Source organism: Dermacentor variabilis, chromosome 7, assembly GCF_050947875.1.
Source record: "Dermacentor variabilis isolate Ectoservices chromosome 7, ASM5094787v1, whole genome shotgun sequence".
Classification (NCBI taxonomy): Eukaryota; Metazoa; Arthropoda; class Arachnida; order Ixodida; family Ixodidae; genus Dermacentor; species Dermacentor variabilis.
Genome location: NC_134574.1, coordinates 58,395,448 through 58,417,102, shown reverse-complemented (window position 1 = coordinate 58,417,102; position 21,655 = coordinate 58,395,448). Strand labels below are relative to the sequence as shown.

Sequence of the window (21,655 nt, the reverse complement as noted above, 5' to 3'; positions counted from 1 at the left end):
GTTGCGTGATAAGTCCTGGGGCTTCTGTGAAAAGATTATTTCATATGTATCCTTGAACGCTGTATGTTGTATGATGGAACCATTCAAGAGATAAGGAGTAGCCGGTGCCTTAAATTGTGCGTCAACATCTCCTTATATCATATCAATAAAAAAAACAAGCCGGCAAGTGTGCATCGACGTTTTGAAACTACCTCCATGCGCTAACTTAAAGACCAAAGTGCACGTTGGAAAGCTTCTGGTCGGGACGCAAATGACTGATCTGAGCCGTGCGTTCGTGCTGGTCCAGCTAGTCTTCTGTGTCTTCAACGTGTTAACGTGAAAGCTGGTGGACTATACTCCGTTCCATACACGGAAGAAACGTTGTGGAAGCTAGAGATACTTCGTACAGTTGCTTCCATCGAACGTGGATATAGGTAGATGTTTTTTGGCTGCAATTCTTCACAACTGTTCTTTATATAGGCTCAGTATCGAATGAACCAAATTTCAGTCCTTAGAAAGAAACAAACTGTGATATTTGGTGGACAATGAGTTGTTTGAGATCATTATTATCCTTGTTTTTTTTCGGGTTTTTCTTTGCAAACCGTCGCGAGGCGCTTCGCATGTATGCTCGAACGAGGGAGTGCTGCAGCGAAGCGTGGAAGAAAGCCCAGCGAAGCATAGAGGCAGCGCACGGAGTGATAATTTTTCTTCACCGAACTTCTTGCGTAGCTTCCACACCGTTGAATACAGTATATTTAACGAAGTATAGAGTGAGTTGAAGTGTCACCTGTGTTGAACGTGTAAGCGCTGTTTCCTTATTTGGCGAGCCCGATGAAAAAGTTCCATGAAATCGACAGATTTCAGGACGCAGTTTTTGCAGGCGGCTGCTGCGGTGTACAGGTGCCTCGACAGGTGAATGATGTCTTCGATGGCTGGATTAATGGCTGCCGCTCGCAGGACGTTCCAATTATTTCTTGCTGATGCAACACCCAACACCGCCACAAATACCGCGGCTTAGTGTAGACAAGAGCACAAATGTGTATTTCGTGGTGATAATTAGGAAAGCGGTAAGTACAACCTTCACTTTCTCTGGCACCTCACTCGCACAATCGAGGTCATCGCCTTCGTCATCAGCGTGGTTCGGCGCAGATAAGGACGCTGCTGTATTATGTCGCCCGTAATATTGCATCTGTCATTGCAACTCTTATTTCTGACCTTATTGTTCCTTAATTAAAGAATAGACAGGCTCACAACAACCTTGTAGGATACTGCAAAATCAAATTCTATTGAACCCCATGACAGTTTGTTCATTATAACGAAACAGTTGCAATACGGATAGGTTATCGCACTGGCTAATATTTTAGCACGAACGTTTTTTATGTCCGGTCCACCGTGGACTCCCTGGAACTGATGTGACGTCGCCGTGAACGCGTAAAATATGCTCTCTGTTGACAGGGATGGAGCTGTCATTAAGAAGCTGTGAAGGGAAGTACTGCATCAAGATACTTACGAGCGCCAACAGTGAGCGCTTTGGCAACCTCAGGGTAGCGGAGGTTCCAACGCTTTGTAGCCTGCTGTAGGCAGTGTAGGCCACGTGTTGAGGTGACGACGCAATTCCCGCACGTGGTTTGTCCTTCGCGTCCGACTAGCCTGTGCTTCCTCGTCTCCTACAGAGCGCAGCTTCAACATGCATCAGCAGAGCTTGGACGCCGCCCAATGCCTCGCTTGCGATGGCACCAACTAAGAAAACTGCTGCGCTATGCGGCGCTGAACGGTAACGACGTTGACGCGTTAATTTAGCTGTGATGCAGCGATAGATAGTCCAGCGTGAAGCAGAACCGCAGAACGCCTACGCACTTTCGCGGCACACACTCCGAACCCTGCCACTCGCATTCTGAAAGTGAGCGCGTCGCAACTCATCCGGCGCCCCAGAAACTACGGAGCCCAACCAACATTATCGTACCTCCACCGATGCGACTCGGCAGCAGGAGGGCGCTCGCCAGCAGGAAACCGAACACCAAGCAAATCTGCAGCACGGTCGCCTGCCCGCAAACGTGCACCGTTGGCTGCAGTAGACTGTGAGTTCAAGAAGGACACATGCAACAGCTTCTGTGAAGCCCGGTTTCACTTTCCTGTTATACCGATTCATATGAAAAAGGAATCAACCATATCTTTTAACAACTCGTTTTCGTCTACATTTCTAAACATTAAGGATATGTCCTTACCCGCCGCAGTTGCTATGCGGCTATGGTATTGTGCTACTAACCGCTAGATCGCGGGGATCAATCTCGGTCACGACGGCCGCACATAGATGGCGCCAAAATGCAAAAAAAAAACAGCCGTGTCCAGCGCAATTAGTGCCATGGTAAAAGATCTCCTGATCGTGGAAATTAACGCGGAGTGCCCCGCCTTAAATTGAAATCGTGGTTTTGGCTCGTAAAACCTCATAACTCAAGGATATTTCCATACGTTTTTTTCGGCCATGACGTCTGCAATAAAAGTCATAACATGCACAGAGGGCACTTTACCCATATTTAGGTGTACCTAAGTGCCATTTGTGGCTGAGATTGAACACTTTTCCAGAATACAAGGAAATTTTACGCTGTTCGTAGCTGTCATATGTTAAGGCATTTCCTCTAGGTCACTTGCCACATGACCAGAAGTTGTAAAATGTACTTCCCCGCTACAAATCAGCAAAGTAGAATTTTGCATGAAATGGCAGTTTCGCCTGAAAGCCCTTGCACTGATTGCGATAGCAAATTAGTGGATGCTGTACGACGTAATGATAGTAGCTTTATCGGCCGTATAAACTTGTAAACATTCGCTTACTAACTAAATTAACAATGATAGAATGTGTAAGCATGACCGAAGGAGGACGTTGGAAGAAACAGACACACTCGGACAGCGTTGTCTTTGTGTGTCTGCTTCTATTAATACTCGCGACCACCTTTCTGTGGCAAAGAAGGGAAAGCTGCGGAGGCAAGGCGCGCAGCATTGAAAAAGCTTCAGAAAAGAGCCCCGCGTTTTAATCCTCGTTTCTTTAGGCTAGGGAAGACAAAACAAACACCTTACTAGCAACAGGTAAATAAGATAGAACACACAACTGAGTGCGAAGGTTTACTTGTTTTGCGGCTTTTCCCTTCCGCGTCTAGGGAAACGCAAAACCGTCGCAGGTGGAAGCTGCGTCCATTCAGCGTCTCTTCCGAGGGGCAGAACTAACGGTCAAACGCTGCCGGACTACTTCGCGCAGTAACACATGTGCAGCGGGCGCGCGCCCGTAGCTTTCCTTTCATTGGTACAGAAAGCATTCAAACCAGCTTGCCCGCCAACGTGTTTGGAGTAAATTAACAAGCACGGTGTCATGCGCACACAGGTAAACTTGAACTCATCTCTCTCGACGAGCGCGGAAGCTCGCTATAAATATGCTGGAGTGAGGAATCGTTGTAGCAGCAAGCGGGTTCCCTTTGTGCATCTCTCGCTTATATGCGAACGAAACGTCGAAAGCACATCGAACACGAAGCTACCGGCACTACTCACACTCTGCAAACAGAACAGAGGTGGCTTGCACGAACATTTAGTAACGGAAATTATAACTAATTTAGGAACGCGGTCTTAAAAGTTTCGTAGACAACGCCTAGTCTGCGGAAGAACACGTGCTTAAATTCGTTAATATGTTCGTTATTAAATGTTCGTGCAAGCCGCCCCACATCGCTTTGAAGGTGAGGCCCGCGCGGGCGCGCACTTTGACTTCGTCGCCAATCGCTTTGAAGATACACAAGCGCCGGCAACGCGGCCTTACAGCGTCTACCAAAGGGGTCTACTACGGCGTCCGCCATTCGCGAGGTCAGCGCCGTAGTAGACGCCACGGTAGTCTCCATTCCGTACGGAGGGGCGGATGAGGAGGACATTGAGACAGCCGCCGCCGGAGGCAGCCGCCGGAGAAGAACGCCCCTCCTCCTTCAGCTCCTTCACCTCGTTAAGTGAAAGGTTGGCTACGCCCCTGCCTCACGAGCTACAGGAGAGGGCACGCTTCCGGCCCGCGTTCCTCGCTCGCGCACGCGAGATCTAACCGCGTTCGCCGGCTCACCCTCCCACGCCTTCCGTCGCACATACAATATAAGGCGCGCGGAGACGGTTTTATCTCCCTTGCACTTATTGCGGAACCTCACTGGGACGTCGAGTAGAGAGCACAAATGCTCCTGGAGTGTCCACATCATTGCTATCGCAATATTAGTCGCCCTATGTCCAAGCAGACTTATTTCACGCAACACAAGGCATAAAATTATAAAACATGCTAAAGAAAACTATTTTTTGTTAGTCTTGTGCCTTTCGCAGGGGATTATCTCTCGTCACGTATTTGCAGTGAGTGAGTAAAGACTTTATTTGAAAACAAGGTATTGGCGGATGACCTTATTGTTAGGCAGCCACGAGCCCGTGGACCCGGGCGGCTTCTTCAGCTCTCATGATGACCTTGGCCTGCAGGTCATGGTCGGAGCTGAGCAACACGGCCTCTCACTGCTCAGTATTACTTATTCCGTGATTTGTGTGATTTTCAGCGAGGCATATTTGCAAACACTAATTTGTACATACGCTTTTAAAAAAGATTGCACATAATGGGACGTGTCTAGTCCTACAGCAATAATCGACATCTACCTTGCTTTCCCACTGTGAGCCCGGTGCTTCGAGGTCAGGAACGGTATTCGCTTTATCAGCCGGGCATAGCGTTGTCGATAGGAAAGCAGCAAGCACGCAGTTTTAAAAAAAAGGCACGTAAACAAAGCAGCTGACGACTATCGTTTTGGTACAAGATATAAGCTCCAAAGGATGCAAACCTTTTTGAAAGTGTACACATACTGTAAGGGCATTCTCTCACGACAAATACTTATAGATTTGGAACGGTTCGTTCCTAATCTGCAGGCGAATTTCCAACATCATGCTCAGAGTAAAGCTGTGTTCTTAGATATGTGCGGCATGTAATGCTCAACGAATTGCATATGCTAGGGCGTTTTCATAGCGCAGTATTACTATTACGGTAAGTGAGAGTAAACGTATAGCCTATAGCCTATAGCCTATACGTATAAACGTATAGTAGAGTAAAAGTATAGTAGGGCATTTTACTGCGCTCAGTACTTAAAACTCGGTATTGGGATATCACGTAACACTAGAGCCTCCTTTAATATCGCGCTTAATGTCTCAGGAAAGAAGTTGAACAGTTATCAAAGGTATTTGTGAATGAAATGAACAAGTTAAATACACTAGCACCAATAAATCAAGGAGCACTCTGTTTTTTTTCACTCCTTCTGGTGTAGATGTTATAAAAAGGAATAAGGTGCCTCAGAAAGGCCTGCCAACGTTTCGAAAGGATTAGCTATCTTGCTCAAAGGCATTCCGTCGTCCTTGGCATGTTTGTTTTTACAGATTGGTAGAGGGACGTCACATGTGGTTTTTGTCGGTGGCAGCTGGCTGTAAAGGGAGAGACTGCGAAGAAAATGAGCGCTGTCGCCTGACGTCTCTAAGCGTGGTTTCTCAGGCGAGGGGAGAACCTTGGGAGAGGGGGAGTGTAGGGAGAAAGAAAAAATACCAAAAGGGGAGAAAAGAAAAAAAAAAGAATAGCAATAATAGGCCATAAGAGGGTGTTGGAGGAGCGAGAGCCCAGGGAACCTTCAGGAGTGTCGTTGGCGGCATGCTTTTATGCCTTTAAAAGAGCCGGTCAGTGGTCGAGTAACAAAAACACCCAAAAAGAAATCAGTTGAAAGAGTGACTTGAGTAGCGTAGCACCAATGCGCGGAGTAATTTTGAAGCAGTTACGACGGCAACAAGGAGTCTGGTGTGCAATGCAGAGGGTCGCTAGAAGTCAGCGGCTTGGTCTCTCAAAGGACAGTAGCTTCAGTAGCTCAAAGTAGGCGTCGTTACGTCGGTATAGAAAAGTGGCGACACCGCTGAGGCTGAGACGAGAAAGGGAGCGCAGGACTAAAACCGGAATAACCATAAGCAAAGTGACATGAATAAAAGCAGGAAGGGGCAGGTCTCATCCAATAAGCGGTTGTACAGTTGACATACGCGTAAAAACGTGGAAGAGTATGTTAAATTGAGTGGCAGGGCAGAGGCAAGAAAAATTTGTAAATTAACGAATATGTGAAATTATGAATTGTGGTTAGTTGCTGGCATAATCTGTTTTGTGACTGGGTTAATGACATGAGAATCCCAGGTTTGAATTACAGCTTTTAGCGATTCTCCGTACGGTGTACGCATTTAAACTTGTGTATGAGGTATGATTCCGTATACTTCCTCTCGCGACGTGAACGTAAACTTGTTTGTAATATATGGAGGCTTGTTTTGTCGAATATGTGAACATGTTCATTGAAGTGGCTGTCTACTACTTTATGTAAAATGTGTTCTGTATCTGCGCGATAACTGTCAAGTCTTGCATGAATTTGCGGTCCAATCTCACCTAAGTATTGTTTGCTACGAGTGGCACATTCAAGACAGTACACTACGTTGCATGATGTGGAGGTGAAACCCTAAGTTACCTTGTGTGAGTAATTCGCCGCTGTAATTAGGAAAATCTGTAGTAGTAGATTCAATGTGTTTCCTCTTAGGAAACGTGGGGCCGCCACAAGGACCATATGCTAATTTCGCCGTCATCCTTAGTTTCCCATGCAAACGCTATGCTTAAAATTAATGATGCGCCTCTAGGCTACTTGGGCGGGTAGGGAAAAAATGTTGTTTCCGTTTCCTCGTGAGTGTTGGGTAGTATTTACTGAGGATGTTGTTCGCATTAGAAACTGTGTTTGAGAATTTAGTAGTAAGAAGAGGCGTTGTTCATCTTCTGATACTAAAGCGGGGCTTGAGGACCTCGGCTAGGTCAGGTTTGGTTGCATCGGTGTAGGGTTCTTGAAGGGCACTGTTTTGGTGGTTCCTGCCTGTTTGATAGTGTTTCTTTAAGGTTATCGAGTCTATCTAAGTAGTCTTGGTTTTCAACGCAAATGCTACGTCGTGGTATGGCTTGGACTTTAAAGATGCCTTGTTTGTAATGTCTAGGATGGTGGCTCGTATATTCTAGGTACTCTTGTTTCTCAAAAGGTTTGCTATACAAAGTTGACTTTAGTGTCCTATTCTCCATATATATTGGTGTGTCCGGAAAATTTCTTGTTGCCGTTGAAGATTCTTATGTGAATTTTAATGTTGGTAAAAAAAGTTAGAAATGGTACACATTTATCTAGACTGTCTTGACCATGTCACCATATTTTGAATATGTCGTCTGTGTACCATACGTATGTGTAGGACTTGTCTGCACAGCGCAATAGGAAATCTGTTTCTAGAATACCCATACATATGTTCGCGTACGTTGGGGCAAAAGGCGTACCTATACCTGTCAAATGTATTTGTATGTAGGAACTCTCCTGAAATTCGTAGTATTTATTTCTTAGGAATAATTCACGGAGAAACAAATAGACTTCAACACACTGTTGTGCGTTGCGTTTAGACAGCGTTTCTGTTATTGAAGATAAACCTTCGGGTTTATCTTCAATAATAATATTAATAATAAAATGTTGGTGTACAGGACCGTGACGTAGACTGTTGGAAGAATTATGTTTTGGGGTAGTGTACCTTTAGTATTGATGTCCTCCGTAATTCTCAGTAGGTCTGGGTATCTTGTATTAATTAAGGAATTGTTTGGAGAATTTCACCAAGGAAGTGGTTAAGAAATATGCACATGGTTTCCTTTAGGTTGTTGCTGTTTGATACTATTGGGCACCCTGCCATGTTCGCGTTGTATGGTACAGTGGATGAAATTTTATAAATGTTTAAAAGGAGATAGAAGCGCCGGCAGTTTTGTTCCTTGCTTTAAGAAAGTTGTGTTATGACGGTGTTATCAATTCATCATCCAAAAGTGATTTCAGCTTGTTGGTAATTGTTGGTCTGTAGGATAACGTCGGATCATTATCTAGCTTACGGTAATGTTCTGCGTTGTATGTCTGCGTGCAAGCCTCGTGCTTGTACTTTTCTGCAAGCCAAATAACTATACTTCTACCCTTAACTGCTTTCTTAAGAACAAGGTCATTCCTGCAACTAAGATTGGAAAGGATACGACTCTGTGACACAGTTATGTTTAACGTCCCATAGACGTCTTGCATTGGCTTATCATTTCTTTACTGAACGGTGAAAGATATAGGTCGAGCTCTACAGCTTATTCCGGTTCGGCCGTCGAAGTTGATCGTGCTCTAAGTGCTGTCGTCCCGGTGTCCGGTGCGTTGTTCTCTACAAAAAAAATTTCTTATACGCATTCGCCGGAAATATTCTGAAAGGTGCTTGTGAAGCTTGACATCATTTATTGTGTTGTTCATGGAGAAAAGTTTAGGCCCCCTTACAGAGCACATCTATTTCTTCTTTAATTGTTGTTTTGGAATGTCTACAACATTATTCTCGTTTGATTTTGTGGAGGCTTCCGCCAGGTCTTATATTGATAGAATCGACGTCCCATTTGTTGGTCTGAGGTGCGTGTGTGCTTGGAAGGTTGTTTTTGGTTGAAAATGATTTTTCTTTTGTTTTTGACAATTTTTCTAAAGAGTTATTCTTGGTAATGTTCTAAGTCTTTCTTTTCGTCCGGTGTCAGAGTTTCATTCTGAAGCCTGTGGCTAGAACTTTGCAGTTCTTCGCAGTGTTCTTTGGGGATATTCAAAAGTTAGAGTGAGGCACTTTTTAGTGTTTTTTGACAGTTTGCACGATGATGTGGTGGGAGAGTTCCTACAGGTGGAAGAGCGTTCAGTGTTAGTCCTTTAGGATCATCTTGTTCTCTGTGCAAACTGCGTTCATTGTCCGATGGGAGGTGTAGCTCACCCGTTTTGGTAAGTTTTCTGGCCTGTAGGAATTCGGTGCTTCGTGACAGGGAACAGTTAATAACTTGCGATGGCTGTCATTCATTTCCGTTTTTGCTGGTAGATCTGCGTGGGGTGTGTTCTTTTTGCCATGTTTCTTCCATCATGGATCGCTTGATTACAGCTCGGTTTCTGTTTCACTCTGTGCATGCGCAGGCGTGAGTGTTGGTATCTGTGTGAACAGTTCGGTAGTGGGTTTTTGTTGTCTTGTACATTTTTGTCTGTTTACACTGTCGTGGATATTGTTTTTGGAGTGGTGTGTGTTCCGCGGCTTCCGCTGTCACACATTCTTTTGTCTGTGTTGTGAGTGTTCCGAGGTGACTGTCACAGTTGTGTTGTTCGGGGTGGCACGGTTGGCAGAGTCAGTGGGGGTGGTCTCTGAGGTAAATTTGACGACAGTTTTCTGTACTAGCTGTATTCCTCCGCGGTTTAGGTGCAAGTGTTCCCATGCTGGTGTTTGTACGGTGCTTCGTGTATTTCTCCGCGGTGCATTATGTCTGCGTTTTCGTTGAATTAATTTAAGTGGAACATTAACGAGTTGAGTTTGTTGGCCTTCTCATTGTGGTTGATGAGTGTGTTTGGTGGATTAGTGGGTGTTATTTCTTTTGTATGTGGAGAGCAACAGTTGTTACGGTGATGTGTGCGTTTGGGCGAGCGACTTGAAATGTTTGTATTACGTCTCTCATAGCCTCGGTCGTTTCCGTGGCGCTGTCTGTGTTGAGATTGTTTCTTTCTACATTGATAATGAAGTGTGGTGTCGACTGGTGTATCGCAAACTAGTGGGAGAATATCTGATGCTTAGGTATTCAGGTACCCATTCAGGCATTTTACGTAGGGCGCGTGTGGGCCTGGTGGAAAGTGTTCCTTCAGGTATCTATACTGACTGTCTCGAAGGACTGCTAAATGGGCCTAGGGCAACAAGGGCCACTCACCCTGTTCCACCATCGCCAGCTGGCATGAAATTCCAAAATCAAGAATGGGGCTGACATATGTAGTAGCACACTGTTGCATACAGGTTTTAAACATGTATAAGGCGCCTCAGAATAGCGGGCCAATGTTTTGATAGGAGGACATACTGGCGTCAAAGGTAGCCTCGTCATCGTCGGCATGCAAGTTTTAACAGATTATTAGAGTGACATCACGTACAGTTGCGTCGTTGGAGGCTGGCTGTAAAGGGAGAGACTGCGACAAAGAAAATGAGCGCTGTCGCCTGACGTCTCTAAGTGTGGTTTCTAAGACGAGGGGAGGAGAACGGGCAAGTGGGTAGGTTGGAGAGAAAAATAATAACACCAAGAGGGTAAAGAATAAAAAAAACCAGAAATTAAAAAGGGCATAGGAGGGTGTTGGAGGAGCGAGAGGTCAGGGAGCCTTCAGGTGTGTGGTTGGCGGCATGCTTTTATGGCTTTAGAAGAGCCGGTGAATCAGTGAGTGTGCGAGTAACAAAAGACCCAAAAAGACATCAGTTGAAAGAATGACTTGAGTAGTCTAGCAGCAACGGCGTGGGTGATATTGAAGGAGTCGAGACTGCGACATAAAGTCTAATTTGCTATGCATGGGGTAGCTGAAAGGGAGTGGCTTCGTCTTTCAAGGAATATTAGGCTTAGTAGGTCCACGTAGGCGTCGTCACGGTGGTATACAGAAGTAACGACAATGAGGGGTGGCTGAGATCCCGAAAAAAGTATTATGGCGTCGGGTACTTGGGAATGTGTTGATGAGCGTGTTTAGAAAAAGTGAAAGAAGGCGAAAACGGGGGGGGGGGGTAGGGAGACTAAGATCGCAATAACAAATGGGAAGGTGGCATGAGTAAACGCGGGACGGGGCAGGTGTATATCGTAGACGCAACCGTACAGCATATATATGCGTAATAACGCGGAAGAGTATGATTATTTGAGTGGTAGGGGAGAGGCACGGAAAATTTGCAAATGGAGTAACAGATTAACTAAAGAATTAAGTTTAGCTGGCGGCGGTATGTTTTTTGTGCCTTAGTTGATGATACGAGAATTCCATGTTTAAGTTACAGGTCTTAGCGATTCTACGTTGCAACGTAGCAATGTAACTCCCGTCGGGTGTAGGCATTTACACTTGTCCATGATGTAGATTCCGTATGTTCCTCTAGAGAGGTGAACGGAAATTTGTTTCTAGTGCACAGAGCCTCGCGTTGTCGAACATATGGTTACGTAGTAAGACGCAGTCGAAAAGCTATATACAAGTATATTTACAAGGAAACACGCCGTACTTGGTCAAGAGGCCAAAGCCCGCGCTAGCCTTTACTCGTTGTCATCTTCACACTGCTCGCCTCTTCGTCATCGCAAATACTCTTCCGTAGCACTACCCCCGGCGGCAAAAGCGCCGTCCCGGACCGAATAAGGCCGGGCTCGGAAGCAGTGTAGTAGGCCTTGAGCCTAGTGACGTGCACGATATCACTAGATGCCAGAGTAGAGGACGAGGTTAAACTCACAGGAGCAATTTCGTACGTCACAGGCGTCACCTCGCGCAGCACGCGGTAGGGCCCTGTGTAGAGCGAAAGGCGCTTCTCTGAAAGTCCGACGTGTCGAGAGGGCGACCACAGGAGCACTAGCGCACCAGGCAAAAACTGTACGTCACGGTGGCGGGCGTTGTATTGACGCTTCTGAGTGGTTTGCGAGGCCATCAGTCGAGTACGGGCAAGCTAGCATGCATGGTCTGCGAGGGCGATAGCGTCGCGCGCATACTCGCTTGTTGAGATCGCAGCAGGAGGAAGTGCCGTGTCAAGGCGCAAAGTTGGTTCGTGACTGTACACTAAATAGAATGGAGAAAATCTGTCGGTGTCGTGCCGCGAAGAATTATACGCAGATGTCACGTAAGGAAGGGCAATGCCCCAGTCGTGACGCTCCTTGGAAACGTACTTGGACAGCATATAGGTAAGAGTACAGCTTAACCACTCCGTCAGGTCATTGGTTTGAGTATGGTATGAAGTAGTCAGCTTGTGTTGAATGGAGCAGGTGCGCACGATGTCGGCGATAACTTTCGAGAGGAAGTTACGACCACGGTAAGTAAGCAGCTGTTGCGGGGCGCCATGAAGCAAGATAATGTCACGCAAGAGAAAGTACACGACGTCAGTAGCGCAACTGGTAGGGAGAGCCCGCGTGATAGCGCATCGGTTGGCGTAATCAGTTGCGACGGCTACCCATTTGTTCCCAGAGGATGACGGAGGAAACGGACCAAACAGGTCTAATGCAACACGAAAGAACGGTTCCACAGGGACGGCGATCGGCTGGAGACGACCGTCAGGTAGCACCTGAGGTGTTTTCCGACGCTGCCAGCGATCACAGGCAGCAACATAGCGTCGGACGGAGTGAGCGAGACCAGGCCAATAGAAGCGGCGGCGGACGCGGTCGTACGTGCGGGTTACCCCAATATGTACTGCAGTGGGTGCGCCATGCGTCTCAGAGAGAATAGTCTGTCTTATGTGTTTTGGCACGACAACAAGAAGATCAGATCCATCAGGGAGGAAGTTCCTTCGGTAGAAATTGCCGCCCTGGAGGACATATCGGCGAACGGATGCGTCGGTAGGTGTAGAGCACAGATGCTCGATGAGTGCTCGCAGCGGTAGGTTTCGATACTGCTCATCGGCGATGTTAGCGAAGGTAGACACAGAGGAAATGCCGTTGGTGGTAATGCGGTCGGCGTCTTCAGGTTCGTCGACCGGGAAGCTAGACAGGCAGTCAGCGTCCTTGTGTAGTTGGCCAGTTTTGTAAATCACAGATTACGAATATTCTTGGAGGCGTAAGGTCCGGCGACTAAGTCTTTCTGTAGGAGCTTTCAGTGAGCATAACCAGCAAAACGCGTGATGGTCTGTGACAACGGAAAAGGGTAGGCCATATAAATATGGGCGGAATTTCGCAACTGCCCAAACTAGGGCCACACAGTCACGCTCAGTGATGGAATAGTTGCGCTCCGCAGATTAGAGGAGCCTGCTGGCGTAACCTATAACACGGTAGTGGCCGCGCTAGCGTTGTGCCAGTACTGCGCCAATTCCGTGACCGATCGCAACTTCGGCCTCTTCGGCCACGATTCTTCTGGCGCAGAAGGATCGAAATGGGCCACAAGGGGAGGCGTTGGGAGAAGGTCGATTAGATGCAAGAATGCAGACGCCTCGTTATCGACCCACTGGAAAGGAGCGTCTTTTTCAGGAGCTCGGTTAGTGGTCGTGCTATGGCCGCGAAATTTTTCACGAAACGGCGAAAGCACGAACAAAGGCCGATGAAGCAGCGCACATCCTTGACACACTCCGGAACAAGGAAGTGCGTAACAGCATGGATCTTGCCTGTGTCCGGTTGCACTGCGTTCGCGTCAACGAGATGTCCAAAGACGGTAATCTCGCGACGGCCAAAATGGCACTTGGATGCGTTGAGTTGCAGACCGGCTCGACGAAAAAGGTCCAGGACTGCTGAGAGGCGCTCGAGGTGCGTAGCGAATGTTGCGGAGAATACTATAACGCCGTCCAAGTAGCACAGGCACGTGGACCATTTGAAACCGTGAAGAAGGTAGTCCTTCATGCGTTCAAAAATGGCAGGAGCGTTACATAGACCGAACGGCATCACGTTGAATTGATAAAGACCGTCGGGTCTTACAAAAACAGTCTTGTCGCTGTCGAGATTGTCCACATCAGTCTGCCAGTAGCCGGAGCGAAGGTCAATAGCGGAGAAATAGCGAGCACCGTGGAGGCAGTCAAGGGTGTCATCCGAAGTATGGGACACACGTCCTTTTTGTTTACCCTGTTATTGTGCCGATAATCCACGCAAAAGTGCCATGAGCCATCCTTCTTTTTTTACCAGTACAACAGGTGACGCCCATGGGCTACATGACGGTTCAATAATGTTCTTGGCATGCACTTTGCGAACTTCGGCATGAATAGCTTGACGCTCAACCGGTGACACTCGATATGAGCGGCGAAGAATAGGAGGGACATCACTGGTATTATTGCGATGTTTAAGAGCTGTATTTTGGGCCAAAGGATGATGGTTAAAGTCAAAAATATAGTAGTAGGAAAACAGGACCCGGTAGAGCTCACAAGCGTGCTCGGGCGCAATCAATGTCGGGCGCAATCATTTTCTGTAAGTTGGCGATGGTACAAGTTGCCGACTGCGATGGTAGAGGAGGACCGGCTGAATTGTAGTCTACTGCAATAGATGCTACTGAGTGATCCTCGAATGAGCAAAGCTGGGCCAGAGACATCCCGCGTGGCAGCACTTGTGTCGTCAAGCCAAAATTGGCCACTGGCAGGCAGACGCAATTCACCGTAATAGATAAAACTGAATGAAGTGCTGTGATCCCCTGTATAAGGAGTATGTATTGCATAGGAGCCGCGATGTAGTGACCGTCGGGAACTGGTGGGGATGACACTAAGTAAACGTAAGCCAGTTCCGAAGGTGGCAAGCGAGCGAAGTCGACGGAACTGAGGCGACTGGGGTGTGGTTTAGCGGGATACAGAACAGGCAGATCAAGGCGGAGAGTACTGGCGGAGCAATTGATGAGAGCAGAATGTGCGGAGAGGAACTCTGAGCCGAGGATGATGTCGTGGGGACAGTGGGCGGTGACTGTGAATAACACGACAGTGGAACGATCGGCGAAGGAGACGTGGGCGGGCGGCATGCAAACAAATGCCGGGGGCTGTTCTGCCATCGGCGACACGGGCAACAGGCGCGGTGGCGGCCGTGATTATTTGCTTCAGCTGGTTACGAAGGTCAGCGCTCATTACCAACAAATGCGGCCCAGTGTCTATAGGAGCAGACACAAAAACACTGTCGACTTGCCCGTCAAGAAGGTTCAGATGAGTGGGCAACGTCAGCAGAGGATTTGGTGGCGTAGGGAGCATTGCAGCTTCACCTGAAGGCGCTGCGTCGTCTAGTTTTCTGGCTTGGAACGGCGTCTGAAGGGAGTCGGCGAATAGGAGCGACGGGCGCTGGGGAGAGCGAGATTGTCGTCGTTGGGGTGAAGTCGAATGAGAATAGGGGTGGTTGGGCGCAGGAGAATCAGTGGCGGCATTATCGGAGTGTGCGGGATAGGGACAAGAAGGGCCACCTGGGGGCGAGAACAGGTAATATAATTAGACCGAGTCGGGGAACTCCAGTGACTGCGACAGTGCCGAGAACTGTGCCCGGTTCGATGGCAGTGAAAACAAATAGGCTTGTCGTCAGCAGTGACCATTCACAAATATGTTACGCTCCTTTTTACAGTAAAACACATCAGCTTAAATTGATAAAGCACGCGTCACGCGACTTTCGGCGCGTATATTGCTGCCTTCATACCGGGAAGTCGTTGCTCAAATCCGTCGCTCTCGTGTAGTTCGGCTTGTAGGTGACGAGTGAACGCGACAGCGCTCGCTTCGCTTGTCGCTGTCGCGTGCAAGATCACTTGTATAGGGTTTATACTTTACTCCCTACATGCACGAGCCCATTGTGAAGGGTCGGGCTCTCCAAGCAGCAAAAAATTCTGGTGCAAGCAATGCTTTCCACGCGAACGAAGGCGAAGTGCTAGTCTCCTTGTGTTGGAAATGTTCTTTGGCGACTATGTTTTTTGCTAAGCTGCACTCAGCGATCCAGTGAGTGCGTTTGCGGGCAAAAAACTGCAGTGTTATGTTCCTGCAGGCCTCCTCGTAGAAAGTAAGCGGTGATGCGATCTTCTGCATTTGTGCATTGCCCCAAAGCTGTCGGCAATCTACGCAGACAGTTTAAATGCGGTAAAAGTTTACCGGCTGTTGTAGCACGTGTAATATAGAAACTTCATCAGCACGCCTTACGCACGCCACTTGAAAACGGCGAATTCCGTCGGCTATGTGAGATGGTCGGTTTCTCAATGTGCGCGAGAGAAGGGGGAGTGCATCGTCCTGGCGTGAGCGGGCTTTCGAACACATGCAAACTTTACACTTGCACTGCGTTATGGTAGCCGCTTGCAGGCTGCTTCGCAACACACGTGCGAACCGAAAGTTCGCGGCGCTTAGCGAAGAAACCTGCGTCAAGGATGGGACATAAACGTGCACCAGCGTGCACGTTCAGCGTGCTAACACGAAGGAGAGCGCAAAGCATGCAATATTGATAAACTTTGGTAGTAATCGTCGTCGCGGAAGTGGTTAGAGCACAGCACTGTTGTTCTTGAGTGCTTGAAGTTCTTTCGCTTCACAGCAGCCTCCCACTTAGCTGAAAGCTTCTTTTCTTGCGGGAACTAATGGAACATCGGAACATCGCCACGGCCGCTGGTGTTCGTGCAACCGTAGGCTCCACAGAATGCCGGCATGAGCGGCCTACAAGTTCAATTGATGCTGCACTCGTCATCTGCTACTCTACATACACACAAACAAATGAATGTAGAGTCGAGTGTAGCAGATTAGGACGGCACGAACGCAGAAATAAGCACGGTCAGGCACGGTCGCGGAGACTGCGAAGGAACGGAACACCAGTGCTGACGTCACTATGCCGCGGTTTCCGGTCTCCGCTCGCATCGTCAGCGTCAGCCGCAGCGCGCGGGACTCGACGGGGGGCGGAGCTACACCGCAATTTAACCCGACGATTACGTCGCTCCTAAGCGAAAAATCCCCCCAAAATTTTATCTGCATGGTTTATAAAGTTCCCGCATCCGTATATGAGCGTCTTATTGAATTCGACAGACTCTTCAGCTTCGCTTTAGGCGAATCCCAACGCGGGGCTCATCTTCGTGCGTCCGAAACCAAACTAGACGTGTGCAGCCGAGGTAAAACACTACGTTGGCGTGCATTATAATAGGGTGCCACCGGTTATTGTGGCTGACGTGTTTGTACAGGCTGATCCAGTCCTCGATGTCTTCCCCATCTTGGCCAGAGAACACGCCTGTATCACGGAGAGCGGGGAGAGTGATATAGGTCGTCGAAGTGGCAGCAGCTGTCGGAGCCGGCGGAGTCGAGCTGTCGTCGCCGGGAGCCATGAACGAAGGCTCGACGTACCGTCCACTGCGAAGGTCCGTGACGAGGTACAGGGAACGTTCACCTCCACCAGATATGTTACGTAGGAAGACGCAGACGAAAAGCTATTAACAAGTATAGTTACAAGGAAAAACACCGCACTTTGTCAAGAGGCAACAGCCCGCGCTAGCCTCTAATCGTCGTCGTCGTCTGCCCTCTGCTCGCGTCTTTTCATCTCAAACACTGTTCCGTAGCAATATGACCAGGTTCATTCAAGTGGTTGGCTAGTGTTTTAGGTAAAGTCTGCTTTGTATCTTCTTTGAATAGGTGTAATCCTCTAATTGCCTAGATTAGCAGAGAATATTATATTGGTGGCATAGAAGGACTGATGACTAAATGTGCAGGTCCTCTACTCGTACAATGAAGCAGTTTCTCAACAGGTTGGTTAATGTTAGGTGAGACACCATCTATTGCCGTTCGCTGAGGAATAAAGTTAAGCGAGATTGGTGCTACCAGCAAAACGTCGTTAACATAGATTTTCCAATTAGAACATGTTCTGAATGATCTGCCAATTGTTAACCATTGCCTATCTCGCTGGTAGCGAAAGAAGCGTTCACACAACCACATATATGTCAAAGCTGGCAATTTGTGACTTTGACGCTAGCATTTATCTTTGTCTTCAAATAATACAAAGGTGCCAGTAATGGTTTTTAGAAATTCAAGAGCTGCAAAATTTGTGCATACAAATACCCTTCATATATTTATGCTCTTTATGTATGAATGTTTCAGCATAAGGAAACGGAGCTTACCTCGCTGTGTGCTGACTCGCATTACTGGCCCTGGCCCTTGTCTTCGTCCTTCTAACACTTTTGCATAATACCTATAGCTGTGCCTGAAAGATAAAATGATATTACAGTAACGTGCGCAAATTGTAGTTGTCTACAAATGAACATTTTTTTTGTGACAGCAGGTAGCAACCTTCTGTAAAATAATTGTCCAGAAGCTATCTCGCAGTGACTGTTAACAGCGATTGGATTCGCATATGGGCAATGTAGATTTAAACCATATTTCTTCAAGTACAATTTATTTCTTGCTTCGGGTGCATGCGGTATACAGTCTCCCCGCAATCATCGCACTTTTCTATAGAACTCGTCTGCCAGAGTCGCCAATGAGTATGACTACGTGACGACAGTATACGACGACGCAGTGACAATAGAATGACCAAGGAATGACGTTGATGGAACGAAAGAGATCGTATGACGCCGACATCACAAAGACGATTATATGACACTTCAGAAAACACTACCACGGTTTAACTACAGCCGGAGGACGGCAGACAGATCACAAAGCTCAAACGATGCTATGACCACGACAGCCGGACGACGAGGTTGCGACAACGAAGGCATAAAAGAGATGGTTTGACCAGGACGCAATGGCGACGATGGCGTTATCGCGGCGGCATACTCACGAATGAAAGAAAGTTTAGTTAAAATAGAATGATGAAGACGCAAATGAGGTCGATGGAATGGCGAATTTGCTATACGACTACGGCATGACAACAATAGATTGACGATGCCGGGTTGAGTAACGGCGATCTCGGCAAGGTGCAACGATAGCCAGATGACTAGGCTCGAAATACGATTATAGTATTAAAACAGACGCAGAACAGCGACTTCTGACGAAGAGACAGAGAGGATGGCATGGCAACGGTGGCCTAATCTCGTTTGAATGACGGCTATATAAGTACAACAGAATGACGAAGAAAGAATGACGCAGATGGTACGATGAACGCGCTATGAGGACGACCGTGGGATGGCAGTGGTATGGCGATAGCGTGAAGACGACACCTTAATCGCAGTCAGCTGACTAAGTTAGAATGACACGGATGAGATGACCACGACGGAATCCGAATGGTGGTTTTGCAACAGAGGAGCCAATACTTGACGCAAACATATGACGCTGATGCAATAATGACGATGCCATGACAACGGTAGTAGGATGACTTTGGCATGATGGCAAGTGATCGCAACGATAGTATGACAAGGACGGGATGACGAGAGTCTGATGGCGAAACTGGAGTGATGCTAATAAAGCGACAACGAAGGCTTCACGACGAAAGTACAAGTAGTGCATAATGACAGTTCGACGACGATAGCGTGAAGTCGACGGCATGACTCCCATCGTAACACAAAGTTTGAATGAAAACAGTGCTGTCACCACAACGATATCCCCACCACGACGGCATAACTAACGGAACAATTTACTAGAAAAGTTGGGTCACATTGTGCCCGAGGAAACATGACGATCACGGCACGACAAGAATGACACGACCAAGCTGTAATGACGGTGCTGCAAAGACCAGGGTAGTATCATTCCCGAGAGCACACACATTGTGGCCCGAGCTGAAAGACAACTTGAACCACTTTGGTAGCGATAATGACGAGATAGATAGATAGATAGATAGATAGATAGATAGATAGATAGATAGATAGATAGATAGATAGATAGATAGATAGATAGATAGATAGATAGATAGATAGATAGATAGATAGATAGATAGATAGATAGCAGGGGCGTAGCCAGAGGGGGCTTATGGGGCTTCAGCCCCCCCCCCCCAAAATTTTTTCGGGCTGTCCACGCACCGCCGACCAAAGCAACGCCCGGCGCCGGGAATCAATCATGATTTTGTCTAGAATACCTTTTTCACGCTCGAAAAGAGATTTTATCCCGAACATTGCGAACTCGGGCTGGGTTTTACGGCAACGCCCATGCACCTGGAGTCGCATAACGCAAAGAGCGCCATCCGAGCACAAAGTTTCAAGGGTGTTTTGATGGCGAGCGGGCTCGTCGCAGCATATCGCGGAGGCCGCGGAATCTAGGGAGTGCATGGATGTCAATTCTGGAACTTCATGGGTATAAAGTTCTGATAAACAATTGATGTGAAAGGTGCAGTGACATTTCCAAAGTTGGGCTTCAGATTTCGAATGGCGGATCATGTGGGTTTAATGTTGTCATACCTTGTCTTACCATGTGTCTTGCCAGTACTCACCTACGGGGCAGAAACCTGGAGGCTTACGAAAAGGGTTCTACTCAAATTGAGGACGACGCAACGAGCTATGGAAAGAAGAATGATAGGTGTAACGTTAAGGGATAAGAAAAGAGCAGATTGGGTGAGGGAACAAACGCGAGTTAATGACATCTTAGTTGAAATCAAGAAAAAGAAGTGGACATGGGCAGGACATGTAATGAGGAGGGAAGATAACCGATGGTCATTAAGGGTTACGGACTGGATCCCAAGGGAAGGGAAGCGCAGCAGGGGGCGGCAGAAAGTTAGGTGGGCGGATGAGATTAAGAAGTTTGCAGGGACGGCATGGCCACAATTAGTACATGACCAGGGTTGTTGGAGAAGTATGGGAGAGGCCTTTGCCCTGCAGTGGGCGTAACCAGGCTGATGATGAATGTTGTCATAAAGATTTGACACCAAAGGTTCACTGTCTTTTCTAAAATCTTACATCGGAATATACAACGAGACAAGCCAAATCAACACATTATCAGACAAGTTGAGAAAGCACGCAGCGGGGTCCGATGAGTCGAAACTTTGTGGTGGTTTATTTGTGCAGTCATGCCACATAAAAAAAATCAACATTCTTTTTCACCAACGCCAAAGCATCCATGTCAAGGCACTAAAGCCAGCCAAGGTGACTATGTTCTTATTTATTTTTCTACTTTGACTTTTATTTGCGAGGACACATTGAGCCTCTTAATTTTCTTTTTTTTTCTTTTTGGTCGCTACCGTACCCGCGGGCTGCAAGGACCAGCCAGAGCGCATGCGTTTTTCTGGTGTTGCCCCGACCACCGCGCGGCGCCCTTCGGTGCACGTTCAGTTTTCTCTGGCGGAGTGGATCGTCGCCTTTCAGAATTTTGGACGCTTTCTGAATAGCAGACTAGAAAAAGAAACAATCGTCGCTCGCCGCCATCATTGTGGCGACTCGAGGGATCGCATCGCGTCCGCTTGAGCGCAACCTCTCCGGAAAGTCTTGTCTCGCCGGTGCAGGATACCGAGAAGTATGCGTATGCCTCTCGGTGGACTTCGATATTCCTAAGGTAGCCACATTAGGTGCCTAAAGTAGGCGTTCGATTGTGGCCAACATACTTTCTTTTCCTTTTCGTTTGTTCATTTCGGTGGCCCCGCCCCTCAAAAGGAAAAAAAATACATTGTTATGTTGCAGCGAATTGTCGCATGATGAAAGTTCCATTTTGTTACTTCTTTTTTGCACAAAGTAATGGGCCACGGGACGCTTCAGTTGCCGGATACTCATATTGTATTATTGCGACAGCAACTATATGGACACTCCAGGCGCATTCCTACCGTCGCCATCGTGTTTCGTATAAAGTCCAAGGGTGATAACATCATGACCGCGCGCTGCATGCTGTATGTGCGAGGGAAAGCGTAGGGGAAGCGGGTGGAATGGGTGAGCCGACGTTGCTGGCTCGGCCTTGTGTGCGCAAAGGAAAAAAAGCGGGGAGCAAGTGCGCCGCCTTCCGTCGCGCGCTATAAAGTTCAAGGAGGGTGGGCAGCCCTTAGGATTCTGTGATCTGTAAATCTGTGATTGCGCAACATGTTCATTTGTCTTGTCTGACACAGAATAACAGTGGCTTTTTGTTAGATACGTAGATTTATTGGAGAGTTATACGTATATTTAACTATCTTGTTGCGAGGTTTTGTGTAACATGCAGTGAACTTTGTTTCCAGTGACATTTTTTTGCCCTTAATCAAGCTGTATCTTCGCATTTGCATATTCCATTGTATCTTAGCATTTCTAGTGTACGCGGTTGAGTCAAATGAAATTGAGGAAGCAACTGCTGGTAGCGCTTCGGGGGG

The 21,655-nt window shown here is 47.5% G+C and overlaps 1 long non-coding RNA gene across 1 annotated transcript in view; it reads right to left on the bottom strand.

Annotated features, from left to right (window-relative positions):
• LOC142589061 (uncharacterized) overlaps positions 1-21,655 on the bottom strand; it is a 72,242-nt gene that overhangs the window by 20,268 nt on the left and 30,319 nt on the right. Inside the window, exon 3 of the long non-coding RNA XR_012829807.1 lies at positions 17,583-17,665. This is a non-coding gene — a long non-coding RNA (uncharacterized LOC142589061). The remainder of the gene's footprint in view (positions 1-17,582; positions 17,666-21,655) is intronic.